Source organism: Aythya ferina, assembly GCF_964211825.1.
Source record: "Aythya ferina genome assembly, chromosome: Z".
NCBI lineage: Eukaryota > Metazoa > Chordata > Aves > Anseriformes > Anatidae > Aythya > Aythya ferina.
In genome coordinates this window covers 57,302,032-57,324,820 of record NC_140299.1, presented here as the reverse complement: position 1 = coordinate 57,324,820, position 22,789 = coordinate 57,302,032, and the positions used below count along the sequence as shown (strand labels likewise).

The window sequence follows — 22,789 nt, the reverse complement described above, 5'->3', positions numbered from 1 at the left end:
TGTTACCTGATGAAACCTGCTGGGAATTTTTCAGTTTTCCCACACATAGCAACTGAGTGTTCTCACCTTGCTAATGAATAACCTACACTGTTATTTTGTACAGTGCTCTCCTTAAACCTTCCCTGCATTCTGCAACCACTGCATGTCACTATTAAAAAGACTAAGGAAGATTTTAGTAAGGTTTATGTAGATGGAGCCTGCTGTTACAAAGGTAAAAGCCATGTTAAGAATATGAAGCTGACACTGCCTGTTTAAAAACATTAAATAAAAGCAAATTAAAACAACAACAAGGAAAAAACAAACAAACAAACAAACAAAACAACACAGACATGTTTTGGTATCTAAACTTGCAAACAGGAAAGCTGAAGGTCTTTTAAGTTCTATCTGTATGGTATTTAAGAAAATATGAAGTAAATAGACATCAGTTGGGACACTGCTTAGCACAGAGTAAGATAACGCATGCTACGTGTATTGGGAGGGGGCCACCCTACACAGAGATGTGTCAGTTCCAAAGCCTCCTTCCTCTCCAGAGCAACAGAAACAACGGTTTTAACACCAACACTGAATGCTACTCTTTTGTTGAAGACAGGTAATGAATGAAACAGAAGTTCGTACTGGAAAAATAACTGCCTTTCAGTTTGCACACCTGATTTATTCCTTGCAGAACTCTACAGAAACAGTGTAAGAAATTAATACTCACTCTTGGAGAAACATAACCCTCCTTACTCTCCATTTCCAAAGTTATGGTTTCAGTCTACTGAAACCATACTCATATATCTGGAAGCACAGCTCCCCATCTAGGTTTGTATGCAGTTTGCTACTTTCTCAACGCAAGCTACCTGAAACAAACAGTAGAGATGGCCACCTCTTTGGAGCTGCGCCGCAACTTGTGTACAAGCACCATGAGACAAACTGTGGCAGACTGCCAAAAGCCTGAGCCCCACGGTTGAGGTAGGTTTACACAGGATTTCAATCACAGATAAAAGCTTTATTTATTAGTGCTGTAATGGCAGAAAATACATCAGAGTCACACAATGCGTCACGTAGCTATAGCTTCCTAACAGGCAGCCTTCGGAGGTGTAACAAACCCTATGGGCCACGCAGAAATAAGCCCCTTTGAAATACCAGGCAGCCAGGTCACTACTCCACCTGCACCCAGATGTCTCTCAGAGGACCTAGACAGCACCATTTGTGCTCCATGCTCCCTGTGAGGGTGCACAGCCATGCACAGAGCTGGGCTGGAGGTAAGATGACAGAGGCAGAACAACTGTGGTGTTGCCATGAGGAAGCCCAGTGCCACTCAGATGCAGGCACTCACTCCTTACACACCCATAGTTACTTACATAACTCACTCCTTACACACCATAGTTACTTACATAACTACTAGAAGGTCAGCTTCCTCCTTACCATGCAACCGCCACGTGGAGGAACTTTCCAGAAACATACAACTAGCAGTGGAGTTACCTCCCACCGGCTTTCACTCTGTTTTAACAGATTTTAATGCTGGCTAAGGAACTGAGCTTGAGGTTTTAAAGGGAGATGCTGCAATCATTCTCCAGTAAGAATATATAAAGTTGGTTCTAACATTGCTTCTTGTTTTCCCTATATGCTTGATTTTTTTTTCCTTTTCATCCCTTTCTGAAAGGAGGTAATTCAACTTGATTTGTAATTACTTATCTAGATTATGTTTTCGTTGGTGTTTTGTATCAAATGACAAAACAGCTGCATCATTTACAAGTCTTGTCACTCTGCTTTGACTCAAGAGAATCAATTCAGACCCTGCATTAAGCTGCAAAGAAAAACATGTTCTCAAGTTGTTTACCAGGTAGAGAGGCTTGATACAATAATTTGAAGATCACTGTGATGTTTTGGGAGGAAAAAAAAAAAAAAAAAAAAAAAAAAGAGTGTCCTTTTCATTATTAATTCAGGCTATATATGACATTCCATGAATAAAAGCCAACACTGTGCTCTTTCAACACAACTTTGGCCATATCAAGTAGAGAGTCTGACAGCTTTCTGGAGGGCTAGTTTTGACTAGATGAGAGATAAAGAAAAAAAATCTCACAAGGATTCAGTTTAAAAATAAATAAGTTCTCCATTGTTTAAAAAAAAAAAAAAAAAAAAAAAAAAGGCAAGAAACACCAAATAAATTTTTATACAAACATTTCATAGGTCTAAGCTTAACTTAGAATTTTCTCAAATCCTGGAATAGTTCTCCTATGTAGACAAAATTTTAAAATATGTGATCTCCAAAACAAAATGTAATAATAAAAATTAAGAATCTACATAAACCAGTCCATGGTATTGCCTAAGATTGGAAACATTCTTGCTTTGATTTTATTGTGCTACTAACTAATTATTAGACGCATCAGCGGGCACAAATATTCAAAAAATTTACTGACCAATGTTTTAACTAAAATAATCACTTTTTCCATCTCATCCAACAGTGGAGATCTGTTTTCCAATTATATTTAATATCTTTGGGCAGGAGACAGATATCTTGCTAAGTAGGAAAGTTAAAATTACCTCATAATAATCACAAGAAATTCTCCTGAGACCACCCTTTGCAATCAGGCTGAAGACAGATGGTGCCCATGTTCAGCACCAAGTAACACTGACCACAATATCTGCCACTCAAAAACACTTGAAGGATGAGCTCCATCTGCGTCTTAATTACTGCTATAGTAAAATCATCCACTGTAACGGCAACAGCTCCACGATTTTGTAACATTAAAAGATAAAGCATTTTATAGCTAAAGGATGTTACACAGGACTAGCTATTATGAACTATTTACAGTGAAAGAGGTTAAAATCTTGAAATATGAACAAAGTTGAATAGCTTCCTAAAAAAAAAAATAAAGAGAGAAAGCAATACATCTTCTGTGAAAGCATATGTTTTAAATACATCCTTAAATAAACTCTCATTCACTCACTAAAATAAAAAAGCAAATTTTAGGCTTATATTTTGCATGGAAGTATTGCGAATAATATCATGTTTAGAAAAATGTAACAATACTGTATTTGTTTTCATTTTTGAAGTGTTCTGTAATATGAAGCATAAAGCTTTTAGGCATACAATAACACACCAGAATTTCATACTCTGTTGTCACACAAACTTGACAAATAGAAGTAAAAGATAAGAGATATAACCTACCTCCGTTATATTCAACATAACACAAAGAGCAGTGTCAAATCATACTTGTAAAGCACACACATTATGGAGCTCTGAAATAGCAAACAAAGCTATGGAAAAAAAGTACTACTGGTGAGTTACAAAATCATTCCTTAAGAATACTTACGATGAAGAATACAAAACATACATAAAACAACTGTCTGGGTACTTCTGTAATACATGGGTATTTATCTCAACAGCTAGTTATATCTAAACAGATCAATTCACAAGCATCACTAAATTCTTTTCCTAGAGCTTCCATGACGTTAGGAGGTAGCTAATTCACCATACAGACTGGAAACTGAAACACATGACCCTTCACGGCATCTTGGGACCAAGCCAAGAACTAAATCAAGTCCACCGGCACCAAAGTGCTGTTCACAACCCATCATCATAACTGATTCTCATAAAGTCACAATGTCCTCCATAAAACTCGGAGCTAGAATAGCCCATAATTTGACTGGACATTTCTAAAAGCTTACATTAGAGCTATGAGTGACAGATGTGTATTTTCCTATTATGATATTAAATTCTAATTACAGGAGGACAGAAATACAATATTTATCATTCATAATTTTTACATGGTAGCTCTTCTTATTGTCGGGCTACTGTAACTAACAGGTAAAATAACACGGACATTGTGTACTTCATTCCTAGGTATCATGACCAGAACTGTTTCAAGATCTTTCTTCTTTTTTTTTTTTTTTTTTTTTTTAAGCTGATGAATTGAAAAGGTTTTGTATTAAAACAAACTTGAGACTTTCTCAAACAAATAAAAGAAATTGCCTACTGTTGTCTTCTCAGGAGGAGAGAAACAGGTTCAACCCCTTTTACTGACACAAATGCAGTGGCCTTTCACCTCTCACCTCCCAGAATAGAAGCAAACTTTGTACTGTCACGTTCATAGTTTTTGAATATAAATCCCAGTTTAAACTCCAAGTCACTGCCATACTGATGTTCTACCCTACTTTTCTGAAGAAGATGGCATGCTCCTTTCTTGCCCTTCAAAACTAGTCTCACTTCCCTTTGACTAACCACAGAGTAAACTACAACCCTCTTTTCATGGATGCCTTACTGATAATGTAAAAGCATTAAATTTACACTGAATTTATTATTTTTTTTTAATAAATAAAGTCAATGTAGCTAAAAGGTAGAAATCAAATCTTTCTCCTTCACTAACCCTACAATGGCATTTCTCTGTGGCTGAAGCACTTAAGGAACACAGTGACTGATCTTTCACCGCTCAATTCTTTGTGCACTGAAGCTTCTTTCAGGTATGTTTTAAGGACACAAGCAGGTGGCAAGAGACCCCTTACACACTATCAAGCGAATTTAATTAATCAGGCTGATCAATGTTTTAACTATTGGACTTGCTCAGAAAGTAACAGAAGTCAGACACTGATATCTTGCACAGGTACACAACTGCTTTATTTCTGTAGAAGTCTAGGTTTAGTTCTGGAATTAAAGCACCCTTCTGACTCCCACTTCTTTCCACTGTTAGTCACTTACAGACTTACATTCTGACAATCTCAAATTAATTTCATCCCTAGTTTAAACTGTGCAGCTTTCACTAAAGTCAACATGATTTTTCAAGCATGATTCTTGCAGCACCCCCAGAAGACCACCATTTCCTTTTATATAAATTTTAGTGCACTAAAAAGAATGGTACTGTTTTAAAAAGAGAAAAGAAAAAAAAAAAAAAAAGAGAGAGAAAAGAAAAAAAGAAAAAAGAACAAAGAATACATCCCTCACCTACAACCTCTCTGAGGTAATACATGATGGTACTACAGAAACAAAGGTACTTAATTGAATCATAAATTAATGTCTCTGTTAGAACCACAGCACTGCTTCTGTTCTGAGGTTAAATAGTCAAAAGACAGAGAGAGAGCAAGAAAGCAAAATAATTGTGTGGCTTCACCATTTTGACTTCTATTCAGGTCACAAACTAACACCACCACAAATTGAGAGGTGAAGAGGAGGAGGTTTGAAGACCAAAACATAAACAAAAACCACATAAACCCCAAATGAAATCCTACAAAAAATACTGCAGTCCTACTTCCCCCCTCATGCAGAACATGCCTAATAGGAATTATTTTGATTTTTAAAGAAGTTCTCCAGAATTAGGTGCTGCAGTTAGACACTGGAGACACAAAATACCCAGCTCAGGATAACACAAGCTCTACTGAATGCTAAAACATTTTTCTCAGTACACTATTACTTATATTTTCTACTTGCCTTTATACACTTCAAAGAATGATCACCTAAATTACCCACCAGTGCAGAGTAATCATATATACAGGATATCATAATAATCCCCAAACCCGGAAGTCATAGTTTTAGAACAGAAGAATATCAATTTGAAAATCAGAACACCACTGGAGCAAAAACAGGTTAGTAGTCAATATGTACTGAAAGTATGTGTAAACCCCCAGAACTTCAAGAATCCCTTTAAAAGAACAGAAGTTCTAACTACTATTTCTACCTCTTTTATCATCATTTTGTTAAACACGTTTAGTCACAAATGTTTACATGGTTTCAGGCAAAAGAAAGGCATACTGAACTTGAAAGACAGACAGTTAAAATAATTTTATGCAGATTGTTTTTCATTTTCATATGGCTACAGAGGGAAAATGCTACATCTTCAGGACAGAGCAGAAAAGTTTTCAGGCAGATTTTTGGAATAATGCAGAAAAAGACACACAAGTGTTGCACATGGATTTTTCTACCTTTGTAGTCCTCCTGACTGAAGGATCCAAGCTTCTAAAAATCATACATGCTTATCTCTAAGTCATTAGAGATAGAGTCATTTATTAAGACTAAAATACTACACACATCCTGTCAGTAAATCTTAGCCAGACTGGGACACAATTTGTCCCATATTGATTTAAATGCAAGCTGCATAGCCTTCATCTCCGCATTCCACATACATCTGTACAAATAAAGCCATAACAGACAGGATGCAGTTGAGTAAACACCAGTGATTGATTCTCAAAGACTACACATTTCCTCCATTATAATTAACTTCTGTGGAAAAAAAAAGGGCAGATGCACCATCCCATGGAGACAAAAATACGCAAAAGAGCTTAAAAACTTTGTGTTAAGGGGGAAAGTCTGGCCAGAGATAGAAGGCTGAGAAAGCTGAGGCAGCTATGGCTCCTCATCCACAGGAGTGGCCAGAAGTGAGATCAGGTGTGTCTTCTCAGGAGGCACACCACCCTGTGGCCTCGCCACCAGCCAGCTGGCCTCTCCTGGTCTTTTAACCAGCCATCTCCTCCCACGGCCTCAACCTCACAGGTACTTATACATCTGCTTCCCTGGGCACCTCAACCACCCACCAGCCAGCCTGGCTTCACCTATGGTGGGTCACCACAGGTGGTCCCATGGCCCCACACCCCACTCCAGCTGCCAGCCCTTAAACCCACCCACACATGGGCACCAAAAAGGGAGGGTCCCTCCATCCTGTGGTCGGACCCGCGTGGTGGTGCCCTGGCCCCCTGCGTGCACAGATCAGAGCCCTCGCCAGGGAAAGGGCCTGAAGGGAATCTGACAAGATGGCAGGAAGCAAGGTGCTTCGAGACCATGGTGCCAACCTGCATGCTATCTATAAACAGCTGGCCCTTTTTAACTCCTTCCACCCTGTCTTTGCTTGAAAGATTGTTTTTTTTGTTTTGTTTTGTTTGTTTGTTTGTTTGTTTTATTTTTTTTTGTTTTATTTTGGTCATCATTTAAGAACATCATGCTCCTTGTGTCAGATCTTGAAATGGATTCTCTTGTTCAAACAAGGTCAGAAAATTACCTGTGATTTCTATCTGAATAGTAACTTTACAAAATCTTAGTGAAAATATTCAGAAATTTGCAATTCAAATTAAGTAAAAATCAATTCACTAAAATCACTTGTACCAGCTCTTGTCTTTAACAGCTGTCTCAAACAGAGAGATTTTAAAAGCCACAAAACCCCACCAAAATGCTAGGGTGTGGTTTCACTTTACAACTAAGCCAAAACACAAAACAAAACAAACAGGGCATGCTCAGGTGCCTATGCTCTGTGTGCCAGTTTGTTGTGTCTTCTTGACTATGACAGAATTTGTGATTCCACAGATTAAAGTGGAATAGGTTCATCTTGCTAATTTGGTGGAAAACCTACTTGTTTTGTTACAGATTATGTTTCTGTTGTATCATCCAGACAGTCAAATTTACCCTATGAATGATAGTGAGAGAACGGTACCAGGAGAGTGAGTCCAAGGAAAGCAAGAGCAAGACTGCTCTTTTCTGCAGCAGCCAGACAATGAATTTTGATGTTAAGTAAATTTAATATGTCATTATGTTTATTATGTAACCTTGTTTTCTTGTTATATAATAGAAACAGAAAGGGCTCCTAATTTACCCTGCTCAAGTCTTTTTTGCTTAATAACTTCTTCTTCAGTCCATTTTTAAGGTATGTATCTCCATCGCTTCATTCTCAGTATTGTTTTAAAACTCCCCATAATTCCACAATGTCCTCAAGCTGTATGGCCTGTATTAAACTTTGTTTTTCTTAAAAAATAAAAAAATAAAAAAAATAAAGTGTACTATTTTTCCTTTCCCTTATTCCCCCTATTATCTTACTTGTTTTCTACTCAGAATACTGAGAATGGAGAAAACATGCCAGTGATTAATGATGCCACTCTAATAGAGGATCTCAAGTACTTTTACAAGTATTACAACACAGAGTCCACCCAAACGTGAACCCCTATAAACGACCTTACAGGATTATAGTGGAAGAACAAACACAAAGCTTGTTTTCATTAAGAATTGTTTGACTGTGACATGTGAACAGAGTCTGGAGCTCTGGTGGGAAAGAAAGGAAAGGAACAAAGAAAGGGAGAAAAAAGTAAGAAGGTCACAAGCCCAATCTACTGCTATCTCCTTAGCTGGGGACATTAAACAAACAGTTGTGCATTGGACAATCACCACTCCCTTGCTACATGGGTTATGTACTGGACGGTTGCATCTAATCTACCAAAGCAAAATTTTTTCTTACAACTGCTCCTCAAAAGCAATACTAAATAATTTATGTTGGGTGCATAAATTCATGCTGCCTCCTATGCCAAGGATACAAAGCAGGAAGAACTCCTGAATAGGGATAAAAAAATAAAGTCAGGTTTCCACCCATGTTGTAGCTGCCAGGTATCTGCCACTAACCAGACACAACTTAGTTTTCCTTCCTTTCTAAAACCACTTGAGTAACTATTCAAGATGCCATTACCCAGAATTAAAATGAAATAGGACTGGAATTTAATCTCCATCTATGTATATGATCATCAACAAACTGCTGATGTGAGCTGTGGTCAGATCATTAATCTTTACTACAGCATCATATGACAAAATTTTCCCCAATGACTTTAAAAAATAAAACAAAAACCAACAAAAAATTGTTTCCTTTCAGTGATAACCACGTAACATTGTTTGCATCCAGAAGACAATACAACCAAAGCAGTTTAAAAGCAAATTTAGGCAGTAACAATTGATAGCTAATTGTCATTTCAACCCCTTTAAGACATGTTTAAAAGCATGTTGCTTTTAATTGGGACTGTAGTTAAGAGCAAACGCATATGCTGGAGAGAAACGACAATGATACAGAAGGTAATTAATACAATGCTGTCTTTTGGGACAAGAAATACTGTTCTAAAGATTAGAAAAATGGCTATGTCATCACCATTAGCCCATACTACAAAAAGTAACACTTGAAACTACTAATTCCCTTTCAGAGGTTAAATATGCTACAAGAGTATTTGTTAGTATCTAGATTAATTGTTAGTATCTGGCTTAACTAGTAGGGTAGAATTATAAACTCAATATATATATAATATATAATTATATCAATGTATAATAATATATATATAATAATTATAATCAATATATAATTCAATGTCATGATCTGAAAAAGACATTTTGAGTAAATAATGCGCTATAACAATTTTCCCATTCCCCTCCCTCCTCCATACCCAATCAACTTGTGGCCAAAACGGGGCTTATATACATATAAGTGTAGTAGGAACTCCAAATTAGAGTGTAACTGGACTGGCAAAGTATTTATGTTTGTATGCAATTTTTTAAAATTTATTTTGTCACATTCAAAATGCTTATTCAAAAAAGCTAAGCAAGTTAGAACTTCTAAAATTAAATTAATATCGTAATCACTTTTACCTTAAAAATTACAATTACAAATTAACTTCATGCCCAGTGGAGAGTATTATTTTTTTTTCTTTAAGAATCTTTCCTTTTTCTTTCTTTTTTATAAAACATTTGATATGTTCTTTAATATATATAATAAACTAATATATATTATATATGTGTATGTATATATATATAGATAGATAGATAGATAGATATAGATATAGATATATATAAAAACCTAACTTGCAAATCACCTTTTTATGTATAGATTCAAATTGGCCCACTGAAAAGTATACAGAAACCTGTTCAATTAAAAGAACTTACAAACTACAAGTACAGTCTACTACAGAAACTACAGTCTACTGCTCTCATATGTACTTCAGATATTCATTCTTTTTTTTTTTTGTTCTGATTGAAATCTGTTTTCTAATACAGTTTCTGGTTAAAAAAGTGTTCCCAGTATTTTTATTTTATTTTATTTTTTAATATTCCTAGTGTTTGCATCCTAATCTTGTTTGCAGTTAGGCCCACCATTAACGTTCTTAGTTTCATGAGAAACTGCAATAGGTAACAAAATATATGCAACTTAAAATATGTTTCCTTATTTCCATAATACGGAACTGCTCACATTGAATTCAATTGAAAAAACACAAAATCCTCATAATCAGCTCTTTTCCCATCACTTTTAGAAGGGAAAATTATGAGTCAATCTTTAATCTCAATTGCATGTGTCCAAACAATATAAATCTTTTGACATTTAATACAAGTAGTGTCAAAACTTTGACTACGGAAACTTTGAGTGTATTTTTTTTTTCCAAAACAGAGCACCTAAAACTGATAAATAATAGAGTATACTGTGATCAATACAAGATTGCTTTTAGAACACACATAGATAAACAATTTTTTGTAAGTACCAAACTTAAAAAGTTAAAAGACATCAACACTGGCAGGGAAAGTAGCTTCTTCAGTTTAACTGAAATAATCTTTATTACAGTAGGCAATATTTAGTCAGTCAAGTAGAAGAAAAAATAGCACATTTATCTTTGTATTAGAAAGGAAAATCCTTAGTCTACATGAGCTTAAAAAAAATCCAAGAAAAGACATGATCATCACTAGACAGTCTAATTTTTCTAGTGCATCTTGCCTACAATGATTAATAAGTTTCCAGTGATCTTACACACAGCATTAGACTGCCTAAGTGCCTTATTTAATAGCCAGTGCATACTAAGTACTTTCAGGACCCCACTCCCAGACAATTTAGTATCTAAATAAAACAATGGACATTACGGTCAAAACACCCAGAATAAAACAAGAAGAGAGGGAAAAATATATGTAAGTATTTTTAAAGTACGCATGCTGTATAGTTAACCAGAAAAAAAGGTAAATTGACTTGTACAAAATTCACTTCATGTGCATTAATGTATGTTCTCCTGCAACACCAAAATCTCTTTTTACAAACTTGTTTTCACTTGTACTAATAGTTATTTCCTCACTGCCCACCCCAAACATTTTTTGTTTTAATTTTAAGTATTAAATACACAGATTTTTATTTTTAAACAGATAAAATCCCATAGAATTTTCAGGGTGGAGAAATCAAAGAACAATAAACCCAAAATGAAGTTATACGACATTACATGAAGACACAAAAAGAAGACATTATTTATTATAATTCTGCAGCTCAGCTCCTCCAGTTGTTTTTTTGTTTTGTTTTGTTTTGATAGAAGACTGAATTAAAAACTAAACACTGGGCATAGCCAGTTGCAACAATGTAGATGTAAAGCAATGCAGAAAGTGGACTGGAAAAAAAAAAAAATCCACCTGTGAAACCAAATAGTTCATGGCTTTTCATCTTGGGCTTACTAATAAACTTAGCTTGTAAGACCAAAATGTACAAGAGCCTTGTCAGTTTCTCATAAAAATCAGTGTGTTCAGTGTTTTATTACACTTTTCCACTACTCAATATAAAAACCAGAACCTCTGCTTTGCTGAAGAGTGACAACATAATTTCAATAAGAATTCAAAATTCTTGCTATAACCAAAATTGCATACAGAACAATTGCATGTGTACTCTGTTTATCCACTGCTCCATTATCCACATAACTAACCCACAATTCAAATTACTTTTTTTCCCCTATTTTCTTTATCTTTATTTTTTTCTTATTAAAAGCTTCATCTTGTTTCTCTTAGGTAATGCTCCCATTACATATTTTGTGTTCTCTTCTGTTGATTAGAAATAAGAGCTCAGGGAATTTAAATTGGTAAATAGAAAAAAAAAAAAAAAAGACAAAACAAAACAAAAAACCAACTAATTACTTAGTAAAGCAGTTTTTAACTTAAAGAATTTTTAGTTTCTATTCTTCATATTGTTGAAGATTATTTAGACTTTGCCAAGTTTAAATTACACAAGCTATGCAATTAGTTCACATAAAACACACTTTATGTATTTTGTGGACGACTGCAACAGAGGATAAAAAAAGCAATGCCTCACAGCGTTAGGATATAAAAAAAAAAAAAAAAAATTATTAAATATGAAGCAAAAGCCACTTACCTTCCAGCCTCATGAATTTCTAAAATGATGCTATACAATAGAACATATGGAGGGGCGCTTATGATCTTTAGCAAGGGCTGAATCATCTTTATGTAGATGCTCTGAATAGCCCCTGTATGCATACTGACATCATCAGTAAAGACTTGTAGGCAGAGGATACTATGGTAACCATGCAATGTGCTGCAAGAGAGAAGCCTTTAATTGCTTTAACAACTTCCTGAGGCTCTTGCTACCAGGCTTCGATTTGCTAAGTAGGAAATGAAGGCTGTCACAGAGGCAACGAGTGTGACACTGTGCGGGAAAAAACCCTCACTGAATCCTGAATCTCTTAATTGCGATGTGACTTTTTAAGTGACAAATGTCATAGCCTGAATCCATTACTGACATTTTCTGACACCTGCAAACTCTGCCAGAAGCCATAGGTCAAGAAATAATACTGTCAGGTAGCAATTTTATAAGCATTTGTATTTTGCTTTCTTATTTGCACATGTTGATACCGATGCATCGAGATGTTATTTTCTCCAAGTAATGTCACAGCATTCAGTACAGGATGCTCTTCGCTAACAGGGGGTCAACGGACCAGTCACAACAAAATCTGAAGTCCAGATACTGCGGCTCAGGTACAGCATTGACTGGCATGCTGTAAAATCTTAAGGCCACCACATATTTACCCCACTGTCTCTCAATTTCAGTAACTGTCTGTCACTATATCACATATGAAGCACAAAGCTCACATAAATATTAGCAGCAGTAACATGATATAACCAACAAATAGCTGTATATGAGGTTTTGGCAAAACTTTCAAAAGAGCTGTAGTATTTTCTCTTAATTTTGCATATAAATAGCTCAGCTCTTTTTTTTTTTTTTTTTTCCTTTTTTTTCCCCCCCTATTTTAAAAATTAAAAGCTAACAACTTGAATAGCAAGAATTACACAAAACCAAAAAGCAAGCCTTGGAGCAGGAATGGGATCCTACCCAGTCACATTGTTTTTTGTTTTCAGTTCCAACCAGTTTGGGGTTTTTGTTTCTTAAGGGGCATGACGGATGGGGGAAAGAATCATTGTCTGTAGGTTTGACTTAAGCATGACAGTGTTATCCTGAAATCAATTTCACTTCTTTAACACAAATATGACACACATTGCAAAACAACAATACCAACACTGCAGTTTTGAATCCCCCAGGAACTCAGCCTCCCCTTCTTGATCTTCTCCCAAGCTAATGCTGCGCTTGAGCACTGAGATCAATTAAGAATTATTCTAGATGAAGCGTGATAGTTACCCAGAAACGACAGAATCAATCATTTACATCTATTGCTTTTGGCTCAAAACTGCAAGATAGAATTTTATTTTTCTTCCCTTAAAAATGCAACTATTGGGAAATCTTTAACAACTTCTGTTTCAGTCTAGTCCTCAACTCCCATTTGCCACAAGTATTAGATATTTAAAAAAATAAACAGTAAAAAATGCTTTCTTAATGTATAAATACATTATACATTGGAAGAGTAATGCTACCAAAATGTCATTGCTTCTGTGAATACTTGGAAGTCTAAACCTATACATTGATTATAGATGATTATAGAAGTACTTCAACACCACAGCTGAGGTGGTCAGTTCATACTCTGTACCTGTGGAAAAAGAACAGCATACCATGCTGAACTGTACGGCCGGCAGTCTGATCTCCACACACACCATTATCATATGGTATCAAGCACAATTGCCAATTAAAATGTTCAGGTTTATGTTTAGATTCCAGTCTGCCAATGCAGAAACATTTCTTTCTTTCTAGAGAAATCAAAACTACTTCCTGTGCAGGAGGCTGATGTCAGCTTCCCACAAACACACGGAGATCCTAGGCACACTTTATCGTTAGGATTCCCCCTGATATCTGAAACAAATGTCTAGAAGAGCTGCTGAAATGGGTTGTTTAATAAGTGCCATAGTTTCAATTCTAACATTAATCAAATCCTTGCAAGGAAGCTGTGCTTCCCACAGGTAGGTAGAAAATTCTGACATGGTAGATTAAGAAGGCTTTTAAGGCCTCATATGCCATCCACTTCCACAATTAGCTGTCATTCAACAGATCAAATTTTGTACTTTTTAAAAAACAACCAACCAAAGAAAAGCTTGCTGGTCTTTTTTCAAGTACAAGCACAGAACACATCTATTTTACACACACAGACTGCTTTTCACAGCAAACTTTCTGTATGCACGCCTGGTTTAAAAACTACTGAACCACGGTACAAAGAAGCATATTGCTCTCCATCACAGCCTTTGCTACTTCATACATTTAATGTTATGTAATTGGTAGGAAAAATGTATGGAACAGTTGGAGAACTGTCATTATCAAGAAGTTAAATATACAACACTCAAACAAGTTCCCGCTAACTGCAGCGAGGCAGAAAGCCATAGCTAGTTATTTTCCTTATTTCTCTGCTGAGGCAGGATTAGGACCCTAATGGACACTAACAGCCCTTATCTTCGTAGGTGAGCGGGTTCAGAGACAAAAAGCAGCTCAAAGCAGAAGCAGAAAATAGCACAGACACTCTGCCCCCTCTGGCTCTGCCATCAGACTGGCACAACAAGCTGGTTAGCGCAGGTGAAGGTGCCCGATCAGAAGTCAAAAGGGCCAGAAGAGTGTCAGGAGTGAAGCTCCTTCTAAAGCCAGGGTGTGAAAGGTGCATGCCATTTCCAACTGGTTCTTGAATGACTACAGAGAAGGAGGAAAAAAAAAAAAGGCAGACAAGTATGCAACCAAATATAAAAGGCCTGTTCTAGAATGGAAGAATGAAGTGCTAGTATCTTGACTGTGTAGTTGAAAATGTAGTTGCACAGGACAAAAGTGAAAAACCTACGCAACCTTAAACTGCTAAATGACACATATGGCATTTCAAGTGACATTCATCTACAAAACTTTTCCCACAACACCCTTTCAGTTTTGGGATGAGGAGCGACAGGCAGTATCTGGCACCTCGAAGAAATTAAATCCATCCCCTCAGAAGATGTAAAAATAAATAAATCCAAAAAATCCATTACCTCAGAGTCTTGATTTAGTAACTAAGTGACTGTGTCAGTTTCTTCAGTTAGAATATCTTATGAAAAGTATTTTTCTGGGAAAATTCTACAACCTCCTCTTCCATCTCAAGCTAACCCACCTACAACTCATTTAAAAAGAAAATAAAAATAAAGGGTAGTCATCTGTTCCTTGAGCATTCTTGTAGCTTAATTTGATATGGAAAGTTGATACTGTCAGCCATAAAGCTTTGTCTGTATAATGTTACGTTTTTTAATCTCCACCACAAAAAAAAAATAGGCCAAGAAAGTACAAGTATCAATTACAAGGAAACAACAAAAAAAAGAAATAGAAAAAGAATAAAATTCCAAGTAACAGTTTGGCATGCTTGTTCAGCTCAAATCAAGCCTCTAAGAAAGTGTGGGTTCTAAGAGGAAAAACAATAAGCAATCATGTTATTTTGGACTAAGACTGTAGACAGGCACAAGGTTAGGGCATCGGCATATGTTAGAATGGGATTGCAAATTACAATGAGAGACAAGCACACAAATTTCTTCTTAAGGTCAAAAAGCCAAGTACTGAAATATTAAGGTTGGTGTATATAAAACAGCAATCTTGACTTCATTTTTGCAGACACATGCAATTGTTTCCTCATATGTGTAAGCTTCTAAGACTCCATAATCATCCAAAAATCTCATTTCAACAGCAATAGAAAGGATGGAGGAAAAAAAATCTGTTTGCATTCTTTAGCAATCATGACAGCATATTCTGAAGTACTGTTCTTATTAAAAGGCATTCCAAACTGCTTACATCTGTATATTTCACTAACCTCTTCCCCCACACCCAATCTCTCTTGAAAGAGACCAAAAACATGCACACAAAATTTACCCAGAACATAGTGTTACATACCCAGTGTTTACCCCTATTCCTACTGAAACCTGTGCATAAGCCGTGTAAGTCAGTAGGTGTTGAACAGGTGGGTACAGGACATGCTATAAGAGGTATCACCTCTTATAGCATGTCCTGTATAAGCTATAAGAAGTGCTGAATATTCAACGCATTAACACCTAGCAATAGATCAAAAATAGCTGAAAATAAGCAGATGGATTTAAGTTTAAAATATGTGAAAAATATTATGATGCAATATAAAGGATTATGAATAGAAAATTCAATTAGAAAACTTTTGAATTAGAAGATTACTGTGTTTACTTCATATATATATACATATATGTGTGTGTATATATATGCAAATATAAATGAATATATATATATATATACACACACACACACACACCCCTCCAAATTTAGGAGTTGTCTATTCCTCTATAGTCATTAACACATTGAAATAGAGTAGCAATTCTTATCACCACTAACACTAGTGGTAAAAAGGAAGGCAAAGAACCTCAGGCAGGATCTCCTTACTCTATCACATGGATTCCTGAACCTAGCCACATCACTGAGTGTACGAAGGGTAAATAACACACACAGCCACTTCAGGCCAAGCAAAATATTTTTAAATGCTTCACCTGGTTCTACCACCAAACCTACTCAAATCTAGCTCTTACTTGGCACCAGCCCCACTTAAAGTCTATTATGGACTGCATAGTCCTAGAAGGCTCTCACAGAAGCAGGGTAGTATCAAACTGCTATCATAGCTTTCTCTTTATAGACTGTGCCTGGATGTTTGTTCTTGCACTCAACTCCATAACAAACATCTTTCCTGATACTGGGAAGGGACCAACACGTGCACATGCTTCAGGAATGACCACCACCACTGCTGCCCATCTCTTCAATGGTCTCAGAGCTGACAAAAGGCACTCAACCATCCTGCTACCTGTTACAAAACACCCAGTAAAAACAAAAGCTATGATCACATTACAGCTGGGAGCAGTGGGGAGTGGGTGTGGGGAAAGGAAGATAAAAATGAAAAAAAAATAAAATAAAAAAAATAAAAGATGCACAGCTATTCTCAACAAGTGACTTTGTCTCCAGATACCCAACTCTTTCTCATTTAACCACCTAAAAAATGTCCTATTTTTCTCAGTCTGTGCATCCCTTCAGTTAGGGTCTGCTGCTTGGGCGGGCTTGCTTTATGCAATACCCAGGGATTAGCTACAAAAATAAAACTCAGAATCAGGACTAGGCATTTCTGAAATAGTTATGGCACAACATATTTACAAACAGCATGCACCCGGGCACTTGTAGTGATAGATTCGTATTTGAAAAACTGTAGTAAAAGATGCCCCACAGATTATTCCTACAGTTCAAAGCTTAGCTTTGAAGATTAACATCTAAATACAAACACTGTACTACAATACTGATTGACACTCAATTAATGCTTGTAAATACTGATACATGACACATATGAGCAGTTTTCTTGTAGAAGGCAAAAACTTCTCACATCTGATACATTTCCTTAAAAGGAACATCAATGCACACAATGATATCTACTTACATTTGTAAGGGTGGAATAGTTCACCTTGAGAGCGAAGAATGAGGTATATAGCAAGACTAGTCCTACCGTTCATTTCATTTTACATTTCTGCATTTCAGACAAAAATTCCAAACTAAACCACAACTTTCCATCATCTAAAAATACCCTAGTGTCGCTCTGTCCAAATGCTCCTCACAGACACAGAAAAAAAAAAAAAAAAAAACATTTTAATTTCCTTCCACTCCCTTAGCTTCGTGTATTCATGGTTGTCAGGTAGATTTTGCAGCTCTGCCAATGGAATGTCAGCACAGCTTTTTGTTCAATCCACAGAAAGTTTCCTGCTTTGCCCTAAAATAGTGTTATCCTTCAGTCACTGTATGCCACCATTTCTTTACTGTGTTACTGCCCTAAGAGCTAATTAAGCAAATCGAAGGCCAGCTAAACACTAGACAGAAACAAATATATATAGAATCATAGAATCATAGAATATCCTGAGTTGGAAGGGACCCTTAAGGATCATCAAGTCCAACTCTTGACACCGCACAGGTCTACCCAAAAGTTCAGACCATATTCCTCAATCCATTCCACTGTTGTCCAGTAATTTTAACACTTCCACTTCAGGGGACATACCCAGTTTATGCCATTTGCAAATCTCAAAAATGTCTTGGTGATAAGTGCAGACTTTGTTTTCCAAAGTTGGCAACTTGGCTCTAGAAGAATGACTTTGCCAGATTAACCACATTTTGAGATGCACACTTTTAGGACCTAAAGGGGGTCCCTAGAAGAAAGGTAGGAACTCTTTGTCAGGGTGTGTAGTGATAAGACAAGGGATAATAGCTTTAAACTAAAAGAGGGTAGGTTTAGGTTAGATAATGGGAAGAAATCCTTCACTCAGACAGTGTGGTGAGGCCAGGTTGCCCAGAGAAGCTGTGGATGCCCCATCCCTGAAGTGTTTAAGTCCAGGTTGGATGGGGCTTTGAGCAGCCTGGTCTGGTGGGAGCTGTTCCTTCTGTCCATGGCAGGGGGGGTGGAACTGGGTGTTCGTGAAGGCCCCTTACAACCCAAACCATTCCACGATTCTATGCTTCCAGCTTTTATTATAGCAAACTGGGTTATGGTATGATCTCAGACTGCTTATGGAACAAGAGTTGTGTATTTGCCATAGATGTTCCCAGCCTCAAACACTGTCACTGTTACACAAATAGAGTCACTGTCCTGAACTAAGTGGGTCACTTTTCCAGGTAAGAAAATCCCAGCTGAAGGGAAAGATGAGGAAACTTAACACGGTAATTACAACCTATTTCCTGTTTCATGCTGAAACACGATTTACTGTTCATGATTTACTGTTTCATAGCACTATAAAACTTTCAAATTTCAGCACCGAATACTTCACAGCAGAAGTGTACTACATCTGTGATACCCACTAGCTCCTGTCAAGCTTTTAGACAGAAACACAGAAGGTAAATTTTGATCAAGAAAATTTTAGTATCTGCTTAGGACAAGATAATGCTTTATAGAACATCTGGCAAGCAAGCTTAGCAAGGCAAGCACTCCCTAAATGAGCTCAGCAGAGACTTCACAGTGAAATCTTACACCTTACACTGCCATTTGTTTTTCCATGTTGGCCTTACAGGTGAGCAAACAGATTATGTTGACAAGTTTATTTTTATTTAAAGATGACTCAAAGCATCCAGCTTTATTACAAGTCAGAGACATGCTTGAATTAGTCAACTAAAATAAAGGATTTGAATCATTTCATTAATAGTGAAACAAAAACACAAAATCATAGCAAAATCTACACAAAACACTTAAAAGGCCAGTATCCAGAGCTGTAACATTTTCCTCAAGAAGAGTTCACATATTAAGAAGCATAGATAGAAGAAGAAAACAGAAACCATTGCAAATGCATCACTTTTCGTTATTGATTCATTTATTTGCCCTACGCATAAAGTACCCAGGTAGGCATAAAGAACACAGATTTATAATTCTATGTCAGAGCACAAAATGAATAGGAAATTGCTTCTGGTGGGGATTTGTCATTTTCGTGGAACCTCCTATAGCAGTGTGCAAAAGAAGTAAATAGTATCAGTGAAAAGATTTTCTTAAAAGTATATTGAAAAGACAGAGCATGCTAAGTGAAGCAGTTTAACAAGCCTTTAAGCAAAGCACTTTTTGCTTATCTACATGTAAATCCAATTTCTTAGCTCTCCTTTGAAAATAAACAACAGCAGCAGCAACAAGCACACACAGAGTTATAATCCTAAACCCATATCTACTGGTAAAACATGCAACACTTGTCCTTAACAGCAGTTTAAATAAAAACAAACCACTCCATTGTAACAGTCAGTTTGAGTTTCACCATGAAATAGCAAACAGTTCTAACAAAACAATAAACAACGGATATGATGCTACCACTCTTGATAATTATCCCAAGTCATAGACTGCTTGGAAGGCAAAACAACAAGCTACTGTAGTAACCAACTAACTGTACAATACGGTTAGCATATCTAATATATCTAATCCAGTCAATCATATTTTGGTGTGGTTTGAGAGGAGAATGATGTTGTATCAGGTAGCACCATACAGAGATACTGCTGAAAACTTGCCCTAATGCCTCAGCGGAGGCAGAAGTTCACAGCAAATGCTCTCATTATCTCCCAACAACAAAAAGGCTTGAGGCATTCCTCCGGCAGCAGGCACCATACCAACACCCGAATATCTCACCCCCAGAAAGTTTCAGTGTTTCTTTCTAAGAGCTGATGCTGCCATGTCAACACAGCACTTAAGGGAGGACTAAAAGCATGGGGTACTTTCTATGTCTGTGCATAGTCTACAAAATGAACACCAAGAAAATGCTATGGAGATGTGCATTAAGATTTTAGCAAAATCGAAGATACTAAAGAAAAGGCAGTTTGACATAGCTCATAAGAACTTACAGATGACAAACCAACTTAGATTTTGATACAAATGAAGGATGTATGGCAGAGATCAGTGTACAGATAACAGGTGCATCACATTCTTCATGTCCACGGTGCGACATGACTGCTTTGTATTTTACTTAACTGTAAAATACAGTTATGAATATATAATTACTTGTATAAGCATAAAACGGGAACATAGAATAAACGTAACTATTCATTACATTGCCAACTTTTAGTTACTTTTCTCAGTCTGAGAACATGACAGCCCCCACTGTTAAAGTTCTGGCTTGCAAATGAGTCAGAAATAACAGTCGCAAAGTTGAATATCCTGGGCCTAATCCTATCTGATTGTGTGTGATTAAGATGAAACAATGTGATTTTCCTTAATCCTCCTTTGAAAGAAAGAAATAACTCAGGGTATAGTTCGTGGAAATTTAGTACTGTAATCACTTAAGACCTGCTATGGACACCTCAGAGTTTAAGAAAATTAAAAAATAAACAACCCAACAGCTTATGTACAGCAAAGAGAAAAGGCCTCAGAGAATTCATATATGCAAGATGCTAGAATTGTATATAGATGAGAAACGGTTTGCTCCTTTACAAAGCCTGTGTTACTGTCCTTTTTCCAGAAGCTTTGTTAAATCAGGGACAAAAATACAGGCTATAATAATATTTGCTTTATTGGGTTCAGAGTGCATTCTTTGAGCAAACACTAACAATGTTTAAGTTTGAAATTGGAGGATAGGTAAGAAGCAAGACAGTTTTCTGTGTAAAAGTGCAGCTGACAAGAGCTGCAGGGGCTGAAATAACTGCCCACCGATGTGCCTAGGATGTGTGTCCTAGCCTAAATATCACATTTAATTTAAAAGTATATCCGTCTACCATCAGATCAACATCAGTGTGACAGGCAGAAGAGAGCTCCAAGGCAGACAGCTGGCCACAGCTCTACTCTCTCATGTACTAGAAAAACGCTAACCCAGAGCAGAGCAGGAGCTGATGTGGCTAACAGCAGCACCCACCACAATCAAAATAAAAAAAAACCTATTTAATCACTACAGAATAAGTTTTGTGCCCACATAGAAGCAAATAATTAAGCTTATTCAAACCAATCTGTTGGCCTCTTTCTACATTAGAAAACGTGAGGAGACATCATATTAAACATAACCACCTCACAGGCATGGATGCCAGTACAAAGTCTGAAGCAAGGAAAATGCATCCTTGGTGGAAGAGGACTGGGTCAGGGAATACTCAAGCAAACTGAACAGACATAAGCCCATGGGCCTTACGGGATCCACAAAAGTGCTGAGGGAGATGGTAGATGTCATTTTAAGGCCACACTCGATAACGTTTGAAAAATCCTGGTGACCCAAGTAGGTATACAAGGTCAGGAGGACAGCAAATGGTCACTCAAATCCTCAAAAAGGGTAGGAAGGAGGACCCAGGGAATTACTGGCTGGTCAACCTCATCTCAACCCCTGGGAATATTAGGCAGCAAATTATGGAAACCATTTCCAGGCAAAAGAAGAAGAAAACCATCAGAAGGATTCAGCACAGATTCACCAAGTAGAAGTCATACTCAGCCAGCTTCAAAAGCTTCTACAGTGAAATGAAAGGCCTGGTACATAAGGGGAGAGCAGTGGGTATCATCTACTTTGCCTTACTTCAGTAAGGTTTTTGAAACTGTCCTCAGCAAGATTGTCATAGACAAGCTGTTGAGATGGATAAGCAGACAGTGAGGTGGACTGAGAGCTGGATGTAAGGATAGGCCCATAGGGTGGTTATCAGTGACATGATGTCTAGTTGGAGGCCAGCAACTAGTGGCATACCCAAAGGGTCAATACTATGTCAGTCCTGTTTAACATCTTCATTAATGAACTGATCACGGAGCAGTGTGCCCTCAGAAGCTTTGCTGATGACACAAAACTCGAAGCAATGCTTCATACACCAGCGGGTCATGCTACCATCCAGAGGGACCTCAACATGCTGGAAAAATGGTCTGAGAGGAACCTCATGAAGTTCAGCTAAGGAAAATGTGAAGTCCTGCACCAAAGGAGGAAAGAAGCTTGGCAGAAAAGAACCTGTGGTGCATCCATATGGACACCAAGTTGAACATGAGCTCTCAATGTGCCCTTGCAGCAAAGAAGGCCAGATGTGACTGCACAAGGAACAGTGTCATCAGCTCACCAAGGGAGGTGGTCCTTCCCCTCTCCTCAGCACTCGTGAGGCCACATATGGAGTATAGTGCCCCATTCCAGGCTCCTCAGTACAAGAAAGACATGGGCATACCAGAGGGAGTCCAACGAAGGGCCACAAAATTGAGTCCAGAGAAGAGATGTCTCGGGGGGTGGTTCTTATCAACTTCGATAAATACCTGAAGGGAAGGTGCAAAGAGGGTGGAGCCAGACACTTTTCAGTTGTGTCCAGTGACAGGACAAGAGGCAAGGGGCACAAAATGAAACACACAAGGCTTCTTCTGAACATTAGGAAGCATTCCTCTACTGCGCGCGTGACCAAGTACTTCTAGATTTTGTCTTTGTTTCTCAACAACT

General features: G+C 37.2%; 1 protein-coding gene across 8 annotated transcripts in view; it reads right to left on the bottom strand.

The window, feature by feature from the left end:
- The window catches only part of PAM (peptidylglycine alpha-amidating monooxygenase), a 144,490-nt gene that overhangs the window by 103,085 nt on the left and 18,616 nt on the right, over nucleotides 1-22,789 (bottom strand). The gene's annotated exons all lie outside the window — the stretch shown is intronic.